Below are 12,691 nucleotides of genomic sequence, written 5' to 3' on the forward strand. Positions count from 1 at the left end.
ACAGTTTAAGACATTACTCCAATGGAGAAAAGTCCGCTTGGTGCTTATTGTGTTCAATGCCGAATCAATTTCTGTGTTTCATCAACACTCTGAAGGTTCACAGGTTATAGAATGCATCCTGATTTGCTTCGGAAACTACTACTAGTCATCCAGGGAACGATCAAAGCGTAGACAGTGTAAGACAATTCTCTCATGGAGAAAAGTTCGCATGGTGCTTATTGTGTTCAATGCCGATGCAATTTCTGTGTTTCATCAACACTCTGAAGGTCCACAGATCACAGAATGCATCCAGATGTGCATTGGAAACTACTACTAGTCTTCCAGTGAACGATCAATGCGTAGACAGTTTGAGACATTACTCCCATGGAGAAAAGTCCGCATGGTGCTTATTGTGTTCAATGCCGATGCAATTTTTGTGTTTCATCAACACTCCGAAGGCCCACAGATTACAGAATGCCTACAGATGTGCCTCGGAAACTACTACTACTCTTCCAAGGAACGATCACAACGTAGACAGTTTGAGACATTACTCCCATGGAGAAAATTCCGGATGGTGTTCATTGTGTTCAATGCCGATGCAATTTCTGTGTTTCATCAAAACTCTGAAGGTCCACAAATTACAAAATGCATCCAGATGTGCTTTGAAAACTACTACTAGTCTTCCAGGAAACTATCAAAGCGTAGATAGTTTAAGACATTACTCCCATGGAGAAAAGTCAACATGGTGCTTATTGTGTTCAATGCCGATGCAAATTTTGTGTTTCATCAACACTCTGAAGGTCCACAGGTTACAGAATGCTTCCAGATGTGCTTCGGATACTTCTACTAGTCTTCTAGGGAACGATCAAAGCGTAGACAGTTTAAGACATTACTCCCATGGAGAAAATTCCGCATGGTGCATATTGTGTTCAATGCCGATGCAATTTCTGTGTTTCATCAACACTCTGAAGGTCCACAGATTACGGAATGCATCCAGATGTGCTTCGGAAACTACTACTAGTCTTCCAGTGTACGATCAAAGCGTAGACAGTTTAAGACATTACTCCCATGGAGAAAAGTCCGCATGGTGCTTATTGAGTTCAATGCCGATGCAATTTTTGTGTTTCATCAACACTCTGAAGGTCCACAGATTACAGAATGCCTCCAGATATGCGTCGGAAACTACTACTAGTCTTCCAGGGAACGATCAAAGCGTAGACAGTTTAAGCCATTACTCCCATGGAGAAAAGTCAACATGGTGCTTATTGTGTTCAATGCCGATGCAATTTTTGTGTTTCATCAACACTCTGAAGGTCCACAAATTACAAAATGCATCCAGATGTGCTTCGCAAACTACTACTAGTCTTCCTGGGAACTATTAAAGCGTAGACAGTTTAAGACATTACTCCCATGGAGAAAAGTCCGCATGGTGCTTATTGTGTTCAATGCCGATGCAATTTTTGTGTTTTATCAACATTCTGAAGGTCCACAGATTACAGAATGCATCCAGATATGCTTCGGAAACTACTACTAGTCTTCCAGGGAACGATGAAAGCGTAGACAGTTTAAGACATTACTCCCATGGAGAAAAGTCCGCATGGGACTTATTGTGTTCAATGCCGATGCAATTTTTGTGTTTCATCAACACTCTGAAGGTCCACAGGTTACAGAATGAATCCAGAAGTGCTTCAAAAAACTACTACTAGTCTTCCAGTGTACGATCAAAGCGTAGACAATTTAAGACATTACTCCCATGGAGAAAAGTCCGCTTGGTGCTTACTGTGTTCAATGCCGATGCAATTTCTGTGTTTCATCAACACTCTGAAGGTTCACAGGTTATAGAATGCATCCAGATGTGCTTCGGAAACTACTACTAGTCTTCGAGGGAACGATCAAAGCGTAGACAGTTTAAGACAATTCTGTCATGGTGAAAAGTCCGCATGGTGCCTATTGTGTTCAATGCCGATGCAATTTCTGTTTTTCATCAACACTCTGAAGGACCACAGATTACAGAATGCATCCAGATGTGCATTGGAAGCTACTACTAGTCTTCCAGTGAACGATCAAAGCGTAGACAGTTTAAGACATTACTTCCATGGAGAAAAGTCCGCATGGTGCTTATTGTGTTCAATGCCGATCCAATTTTCGTGCTTCATCAACACACTGAAGGTCCACAGATTTCAGAATGCATCCAGATATGCTTCGGAAACTACTACTAGTCTTCCAGGGAACGATCAAAGCGTACACAGTTTAAGACATTACTCCCATGGAGAAAAGTCCGCTTGGTGCTTATTGTGTTCAATGCCGAATCAATTTTTGTGTTTCAACAACACTCTGTAGGTCCACAGATTACAGAATGCATCCAGATGTGCTTCGGAAACTACTACTAGTCTTCCAGTGAACGATCAAAGCGTAGACAGTTTAAGACGTTACTCCCTTGGAGAAGAGTCCGCATGGTGCTTATTGTGTTCAATGCCGATGCAATTTTTGTGTTTCATCAACACTCTGAAGGTCCACACATTACAGAATGAATCCAGAAGTGCTTCAAAAAACTACTACTAGTCTCCCAGTGAACGATCAAAGCGTAGACAGTTTAAGACATTACTCCCATGGAGAAAAGTCCGCGTGGTGCTTATTGTGTTCAATGCCGATGCAATTTTTGTGTTTCATCAACTCTCTGAACGTCCACAGATTACAGAATGCCTCAAGATGTGCTTCGGAAACTACTACTAATCTTCCAGTGAACGTTTAAAGCGTAGACAGTTTAAGACATTACTCCCATGGAGAAAAGTCTGCATGGTGCTTATTGTGTTCAATACCGATTCAATATCTGTGTTTCATCAACACTCTGAAGGTCCAGAGATTACAGAATGCATCCAGATGTGCTGCGGATACTACTACTAGTCTTCCAGGGAACGTGCAAAGCGTAGACAGTTTAAGACATTACTCCCATGAAAGAAAAATCCGCATGGTGCTTATTGTGTTCAATGCCGATGCAATTTATGTGTTTCTTCAACACTCTGATGGTCCACAGATTACAGAATGCATCCAGATGTGCTTCGGAAACTACTACTAGTCTTCCAGGGAACGATCAAAGCGTTGACAGTTTAAGACATTACTCCCATGGAGAAAAGTCCGCATGGTGCTTATTGTGTTCAATGCCGATGCAATTTTTGTGTTTCGATAACACTCTAAAGGTCCACAGATTACAGAATGCATCCAGATGTGCTTCGGAAACTACTACTAGTCTTCCAGTGAACGATTAAAGCGTAGACAGTTTAAGACATTACTCCCTTGGAGAAGAGTCCGCATTGTGCTTATTGTGCTCAATGCCGACGCAATTTTTGTGTTTCATCAACACTCTGAAGGTCCATAGATTACAGAATGCATCCCGATATCCTTCGGAAACTAATACTAGTCTTCCAGTGAACGATCAAAGCGAAGACAGCTTAAGACATTACTCATATGGAGAAAAGTCCATATGGTGCTTATTGTGTTCAATGCCGATGCAATTTTTGTGTTTCAACAACACTCTGACGTCCACAGATTACAGAATGCATCCAGATGTGCTTTGGAAACTATTACTAGTCTTCCAGTGAACGATCAAAGCGTAGACAGATTAAGACATTACTCTCATGGAGAAAAGTCCGCATGGTGCTTATTGTGTTCAATGCCGACGCAATTTTTGTGTTTCATCAACACTCTGAAGGTCCACAGATTACAGAATGCATCCAGATGTGGTTCGGAAACTACTACTAGTCTTCCAGTGAACGATCAAAGCGTAGACATTTTAAGACATTACTCCCATGGAGAAAAGTCCGCATGGTGCTTATTGTGTTCAATGCCGACGCAATTTTTGTGTTTCATCAACACTCTGAAGGTCCACAGATTACAGAATGCATCTCGATGTCCTTCGGAAACTATTACTAGTCTTCCAGTAAACGATCAAAGCGTAGACGGTTTAAGACATTACTGCCATGAAGAAAAGTCCTTATGGTGCTTATTGTGTTCAATGCCTATGCAATTTTTGTTTTTCATCAACAATCTGAAGGTCCACAGATTACAGAATGCATCAAGATGTGCTTCGGAAAATACTACTAATCTTCCAGTGAACGATTAAAGCGTAGACAGTTTAAGACATTACTCCCATGGATAGAAGTCCACATGGTGCTTATTGTGTTCAATGCCGATGCAGTTTCTGTGTTTCATCAATACCCTGAAGGTCCACAGATTACAGAATGCATCCAGATGTGCTTCGGAAACTGCTACTAGTCTTCCAGGGAACGATCAAAGCGTAGACAGTTTAAGACATTACTCCCATGGAGAAAAGTCCGCATGGTGCTTATTGTGTTCAATGCCGATGCAATTTTTGTGTTTCAACAACACTCTGAGGGTCCACAGATTACAGAATGCATCCAGATGTGCTTCGGAAACTACTACTAGTCTTCCAGTGAACGATCAAAGCGTAGACAGTTTTTAGACATTACCCCTATGGAGAAAAGTCCGCATGGTGTTTATTGTGTTCAATGCCGATGCAATATTTGTGTTTCATCAACACTCTGAAGGTCAACAGATTACCGAATGCATCCCGATGTCCTTCGGAAACTAATACTAGTCTTTCAGTGAACGATCTAAGCGTAGACAGTTTAAGACATTACTCTCATGGAGAAAAGTCCGCATGGTGCTTATTGTGTTCAATGCCGACGCAATTTCTGATTTTCATCAACACTCTGATGGTCCACAGATTACAGAATGCATCCAGATGTGCTTCGGAAACTACTACTAGTCTTCCAGGGAACTATCAATGCGTAGACAGTTTAAGACATTACTCCCGTGGAGATAAGTCCGCATGGTGCTTATTGTGTTCAATGCCGTTGCAGTTTCTGTGTTTGATCAATACCCTGAAGGTCCACAGATTACAGAATGCATCCAGATATGCTTCGGAAACTACTACTAGTCTTCCAGGGAACGATCAAAGCGTAGACAGTTTAAGACATTACTCCCATGGAGAAAAGTCCGCATGGTGCTTATTGTGTTCAATGCCGATGCAATTTTTGTGTTTCAACAACCCTCTGAAGGTCCACAGATTACAGAATGCATCCAGATGTGTTTCGGAAACTACTACTAGTCTTCCAGTGAACGATCAAAGCGTAGACAGTTTAAGACATTACTCTCATGGAGAAAAGTCCGCATGGTGCTTATTGTGTTCAATGCCGATGCAATTTTTGTTTTTCATCAACAATCTGAAGGTCCACAGATTACAGAATGCATCCAGATGTGCTTCGGAAGCTACTACTAATCTTCCAGTGAACGATCAAAGCGTAGACAGTTTAAGACATTACTCCCATGGAGAAAAGTCCGCATGGTGCTTATTGTGTTCAATGCCGATGCAATTTTTGTGTTTCAACAACACTCTGAAGGTCCACAGATTACAGAATGCATCCAGATGTGCTTCGGAAACTACTACTAGTCTTCCAGTGAACGATCAAAGCGTAGACAGTTTTTAGACATTACCCCTATGGAGAAAAGTCCGCATGGTGTTTATTGTGTTCAATGCCGATGCAATATTTGTGTTTCATCAACACTCTGAAGGTCAACAGATTACCGAATGCATCCCGATGTCCTTCGGAAACTAATACTAGTCTTCCAGTGAACGATCTAAGCGTAGACAGTTTAAGACATTACTCTCATGGAGAAAAGTCCGCATGGTGCTTATTGTGTTCAATGCCGACGCAATTTCTGTTTTTCATCAACACTCTGATGGTCCACAGATTACAGAATGCATCCAGATGTGCTTCGGAAACTACTACTAGTCTTCCAGGGAACTATCAATGCGTAGACAGTTTAAGACATTACTCCCGTGGAGATAAGTCCGCATGGTGCTTATTGTGTTCAATGCCGTTGCAGTTTCTGTGTTTGATCAATACACTGAAGGTCCACAGATTACAGAATGCATCCAGATATGCTTCGGAAACTACTACTAGTCTTCCAGGGAACGATCAAAGCGTAGACAGTTTAAGACATTACTCCCATGGAGAAAAGTCCGCATGGTGCTTATTGTGTTCAATGCCGATGCAATTTTTGTGTTTCAACAACCCTCTGAAGGTCCACAGATTACAGAATGCATCCAGATGTGTTTCGGAAACTACTACTAGTCTTCCAGTGAACGATCAAAGCGTAGACAGTTTAAGACATTACTCTCATGGAGAAAAGTCCGCATGGTGCTTATTGTGTTCAATGCCGATGCAATTTTTGTTTTTCATCAACAATCTGAAGGTCCACAGATTACAGAATGCATCCAGAAGTGCTTCGGAAACTACTACTAATCTTCCAGTGAACGATCAAAGCGTAGACAGTTTAAGACATTACTCCCATGGAGAGAAGTCCGCATGGTGCTTATTGTGTTCAATGCCGACGCAATTTTTGTGTTTCATCAACCCTCTGAAGGTCCACAGATTTCACAATGCCTCCAGATGTGCTTCGGAAACTACTACTAGTCTTCCAGGGAACGATCAAAGCGTAGACAGTTTAAAACATTACTCCCATGGAGAAAAGTCGGCATGGTGCTTAATGTGTTCAATGCCGATGCAATTTCTGTGTTTCATCAACACTCAGATGGTCCACAGATTAGAGAATGCATGCAGATAGGCTTCGGAAACTACTACTAGTCTTCCAGGGAAAGATCAAGGCGTAGACAGTTTAAGACATTACTCCCATGGAGAAAAGTCCGCATGGTGCTTGTTGTGCTCAATGCCGATGGAATTTTTGTGTTTCATCAACGCTCTGAAGGTCCGCAAATTACAGAATGCATCCAGATGTGCTTCGGAAACTACAATTAGTCTTCCAGTGAACGATCAAAGCGTAGACATTTTAAGACATTACTCCCATGGAGAAAAGTCCGCATGGTGCTTATTGTGTTCAATGCCGACGCAATTTTTGTGTTTCATCAACACTCTGAAGGTCCACAGATTACAGAATGCATCCCGATGTCCTTCGGAAACTATTACTAGTCTTCCAGTGAACGATCAAAGCGTAGACGGTTTAAGACATTACTGCCATGGAGAAAAGTCCTTATGGTGCTTATTGTGTTCAATGCCTATGCAATTTTTGTTTTTCATCAACAATCTGAAGGTCCACAGATTACAGAATGCATCAAGATGTGCTTCGGAAAATACTACTAATCTTCCAGTGAACGATTAAAGCGTAGACAGTTTAAGACATTACTTTCATGGAGAAAAGTCTGCATGGTGCTTATTGTATTCAATGCCGATTCAATTTCTGTGTTTGATCAACACTCTGAAGGTCCACAGATTACAGAATGCATCCAGATGTGCTTCGGATACTAGTACCAGTCTTAAAGGGAACGATCAAAGCGTAGACAGTTTAAGACATTACTCCCATGAAAGAAAAATCCGCATGGTGATTATTGTGTTCAATGCCGATGCAATTTATGTGTTTCATCAACACTCTGAAGGTCCACACATTACAGATTGCATCCAGATGTGCTTCGGAAACTAGGACTAGTCTTCCAGTGAACGATCAAAGCGTAGACATTTTAAGACATTACTCCCATGGATAGAAGTCCGCATGGTGCTTATTCTGTTCAATGCCGACGCAATTTTTGTGTTTCATCAACACTCTGAGGGTTCACAAATTTCAGAATGCCTCCAGATGTGCTTCGGAAACTACTACTAGTCTTCCAGGAAACGATCAAAACGTAGACAGTTTAAGACATTACTCCCATGGAGAAAAGACCGCATGGTGCATATTGTGTTCAATGCCGATGCAGTTTCTGTGTTTCATCAATACCCTGAAGGTCCACAGATTACAGAATGCATCCAGATGTGCTTCGGAAACTGCTACTAGTCTTCCAGGGAACGATCAAAGCGTAGACAGTTTAAGACATTACTCCCATGGAGAAAAGTCCGCATGGTGCTTATTGTGTTCAATGCCGATGCAATTTTTGTGTTTCAACAACACTCTGAAGGTCCACAGATTACAGAATGCATCCAGATGTGCTTCGGAAACTACTACTAGTCTTCCAGTGAACGATCAAAGCGTAGACAGTTTTTAGACATTACCCCTATGGAGAAAAGTCCGCATGGTGTTTATTGTGTTCAATGCCGATGCAATATTTGTGTTTCATCAACACTCTGAAGGTCAACAGATTACCGAATGCATCCCGATGTCCTTCGGAAACTAATACTAGTCTTCCAGGGAACGATCAAAGCGTAGACAGTTTAAAACATTACTCCCATGGAGAAAAGTCAGCATGGTGCTTAATGTGTTCAATGCCGATGCAATTTCTGTGTTTCATCAACACTCAGATGGTCCACAGATTAGAGAATGCATGCAGATAGGCTTCGGAAACTACTACTAGTCTTCCAGGGAAAGATCAAAGCGTAGACAGTTTAAGACATTACTCCCATGGAGAAAAGTCCGCATGGTGCTTATTGTGCTCAATGCCGATGGAATTTTTGTGTTTCATCAACACTCTGAAGGTCCGCAGATTACAGAATGCATCCAGATGTGCTTCGGAAACTACAATTAGTCTTCCAGAGAACGACCAAAGCGTAGACAGGTTAAGACATTACTCCAATGGAGAAAAGTCTGCATGGTGCTTATTGTGTTCAATGCCGATGCAATTTCAGTGTTTCATCAACACTCTGAAGGTCCACAGATTACAGAATGCATCCAGATTTGCTTCGGAAACTACTACTAGTCTTCCAGTGAACTATCAAACGGTAGACAGATTAAGACATTACTCCCGTGGAGAAAAGTCCGCATGGTGCTTATTGTGTTCAATGCCGATGCAGTGTCTGTGTTTGATCAATACCCTGAAGGTCCACAGATTACAGAATGCATCTAGATGTGCTTCGGAAACTACTACTAGTCTTCCAGGGAACGATCAAAGCGTAGACAGTTTAAGACGTTACTCCCATGGAGAAAAGTCCGCATGTTGCTTATTGTGTTCAATGCCGAAGCAATTTTTGTGTTTCAACAACAATCTGAAAGTCCACAGATTACAGAATGCATCCAGATGTGTTTCCGAAACTACTACTAGTCTTCCAGTGAACGATCAAAGCGTAGACAGTTTAAGACATTACTCCCATGGAGAAAAGTCCGCATGGTGCTTATTGTGCTCAATGCCGATGGAATTTTTGTGTTTCATCAACACTCTGAAGGTCCGCAGATTACAGAATGCATCCAGATGTGCTTCGGAAACTACTATTAGTCTTCCAAAGAACGACCAAATCGTAGACAGTTTAAGACATTACTCCCATGGAGAAAAGTCCGCATGGTGCTTATTGTGTTCAATGCCGATGCAATTTTTGTGTTTCAACAACACTCTGAAGGTCCACAGATTACAGAATGCATCCAGATGTGCTTCGGAAACTACTACTAGTCTTCCAGTGAACGATCAAAGCGTTGACAGTTTAAGACATTACCCCTATGGAGAAAAGACCGCATGGTGTTTATTGTGTTCAATGCCGATGCAATATTTGTGTTTCATCAACACTCTGAAGGTCCACAGATTACAGAATGCATCCCGATGTCCTTCGGAAACTAATACTAGTCTTCCAGTGAACGATCAAAGCGTAGACAGTTTAAGACATTACTCTCATGGAGAAAAGTCCGCATGGTGCTTATTGTGTTCAATGCCGATGCAATTTCTGTGTTTCATCAACACTCTGATGGTCCACAGATTAGAGAATGCATGCAGATGTGCTTCGGAAACTACTACTAGTCTTCCAGGGAAAGATCAAAGCGTAGACAGTTTAAGACATTACTCCCATGGAGAAAATTCCGCATGGTGCTTATTGTGCTCAATGCCGATGGAATTTTTGTGTTTCATCAACACTCTGAAGGTCCGCAGATTACAGAATGCATCCAGATGTGCTTCGGAAACTACTATTAGTCTTCCAGAGAACGACCAAAGCGTAGACAGGTTAAGACATTACTCCAATGGAGAAAAGTCTGCATGGTGCTTATTGTGTTCAATGCCGATGCAATTTCAGCGTTTCATCAACACTCTGAAGGTCCACAGATTACAGAATGCATCCAGATGTGCTTCGGAAACTACTACTAGTCTTCCAGTGAACTATCAAAGCGTAGACAGATTAAGACATTACTCCCGTGGAGAAAAGTCCGCATGGTGCTTATTGTGTTCAATGCCGATGCAGTGTCTGTGTTTGATCAATACCCTGAAGGTCCACAGATTACAGAATGCATCTAGATGTGCTTCGGAAACTACTACTAGTCTTCCAGGGAACGATCAAAGCGTAGACAGTTTAAGACGTTACTCCCATGGAGAAAAGTCCGCATGGTGCTTATTGAGTTCAATGCCGATGCAGTTTTTGTGTTTCAACAACACTCTGAAAGTCCACAGATTACAGAATGCATCCAGATGTGTTTCGGAAACTACTACTAGTCTTCCAGTGAACGATCAAAGCGTAGACAGTTTAAGACATCACTCCCATGGAGAAAAGTCCGCATGGTGCTTATTGTGTTAAATGCCGATGCAATTTTGTGTTTTATCAACACTCTGAAGTTCCACAGATTACAGAATGCATCCCGATGTCCTTCGGAAACTAATACTAGTCTTCCAGTGAACGATCAAAGCGTGGACAGTTTAAGACATTACTTTCATGGAGAAAAGTCCGCATGGTGCTTATTGTGTTCAATGCCGATGCAATTTTTTTTTTCATCAACAATCTGAAGGTCCACAGATTACAGAATGCATCCAGATGTGCTTCGGAAACTACTACTAATCTTCCAGTGAACGATCAAAGCGTAGACAGTTTAAAACATTACTCCCATGGAGAGAAGTCCGCATGGTGCTTATTGAGTTCAATGCCGACGCAATTTTTGGGTTTCATCAACACTCTTAAGGTCCACAGATTTCAGAATGCCTCCAGATGTGCTTCGGAAGCTACTACTAGTCTTCCAGGGAGCGATCTAAGCGTAGACAGTTTAAGACATTACTCCCATGGAGAAAAGTCAGCATGGTGCTTATTGCGTTCAATGCTGATGCAATTTCTATGTTTCATCAACACTCTGAAGGTCCACAGCTTAGAGAATGCATGCAGATGTGCTTCGGAAACTACTTTCTAGTCTTCCAGGGAACGATCAAAGCGTAGACAGTTTAAGACATTACTCCCATGGAGAAAAGTCCGCATGGTGCTTATTGTGCTCAATGCCGATGGAATTTTTGTGTTTCATCAACACTCTGAAGGTCCGCAGATTACAGAATGCATCCAGATGTGCTTCGGAAACTACTAATATCTTCCAGGGAACGATGAAACCGTAGACAGTTTAAGACATTACTCCCATTGAGACAAGTCCGCATGGTGCTTGTTGTGTTCAATGCCGACGCAGTTTTTGTGTTACATCAACACTCTGAGGGTCCACAGATTTCATAATGCCTCACGATGTGCTTCGGAAACTACTACTAGTCTTCCAGGGAACGATCAAAGCGTAGATAGTTTAAGACGTTACTCCCATGGAGAAAAGTCCGCATGGTTCTTATTGTGTTCAATGCCGATGCAATTTCTGTGTTTCATCAACTCTCTGAAGGTCCGCAGATTACAGAATGAATCCAGAAGTGCTTCAGAAACTACTACTAGTCTTCCATTGTACGATCAAATCGTAGACAGTTTAAGACATTACTCCCATGGAGAAAAGTCCGCTTGGTGCTTACTGTGTTCAATGCCGATGCAATTTCTGTGTTTCATCAACACTCTGAAGGTTCACAGGTTATAGAATGCATCCAGATGTGCTTCGGAAGCTACTACTAGTCTTCCAGGGAACGATCAAAGCGTAGACAGTTTAAGACAATTCTGTTATGGTGAAAAGTCCGCATGGTGCTTATTGTGTTCAATGCCGATGCAATTTCTGTGTTTCATCAACACTCTGAAGGTCCACAAATTACAGAATGCATCCAGATGTGCATTGGAAGCTACTACTAGTCTTCCAGGGAACGATCAAAGCGTAGACAGTTTAAGACATTACTCCCATGGAGAAAAGTCCGCATGGTGCTTATTGTGTTCAATGCCGATCCAATTTTTGTGCTTCATCAACACTCTGAAGGTCCACAGATTACAGATTGCATCCAGATATTCATCGGAAACTACTACTAGTCTTCCAGGGAACGATCAAAGCGTACACACAGTTTAAGACATTACTCCCATGGAGAAAAGTCTCCATGGTGCTAATTGTGTTCAATGCCGATGCAATTTTTGTGTTTTATCAACACTCTGAAGGTCCACAGATTACAGAATGCATCCAGAAGTGCTTCAGAAACTACTACTAGTCTTCCAGTGTACGATCAAATCGTAGACAGTTTCAGACATTACTCCAATGGAGAAAAGTCCGCTTGGTGCTTATTGTGTTCAATGCCGAATCAATTTCTGTGTTTCATCAACACTCTGAAGGTTCACAGGTTATAGAATGCATCCTGATTTGCTTCGGAAACTACTACTAGTCATCCAGGGAACGATCAAAGCGTAGACAGTGTAAGACAATTCTCTCATGGAGAAAAGTTCGCATGGTGCTTATTGTGTTCAATGCCGATGCAATTTCTGTGTTTCATCAACACTCTGAAGGTCCACAGATCACAGAATGCATCCAGATGTGCATTGGAAACTACTACTAGTCTTCCAGTGAACGATCAATGCGTAGACAGTTTGAGACATTACTCCCATGGAGAAAA

Source organism: Schistocerca gregaria, chromosome 9 (genome assembly GCF_023897955.1).
Source record: "Schistocerca gregaria isolate iqSchGreg1 chromosome 9, iqSchGreg1.2, whole genome shotgun sequence".
Lineage (NCBI taxonomy): Eukaryota > Metazoa > Arthropoda > Insecta > Orthoptera > Acrididae > Schistocerca > Schistocerca gregaria.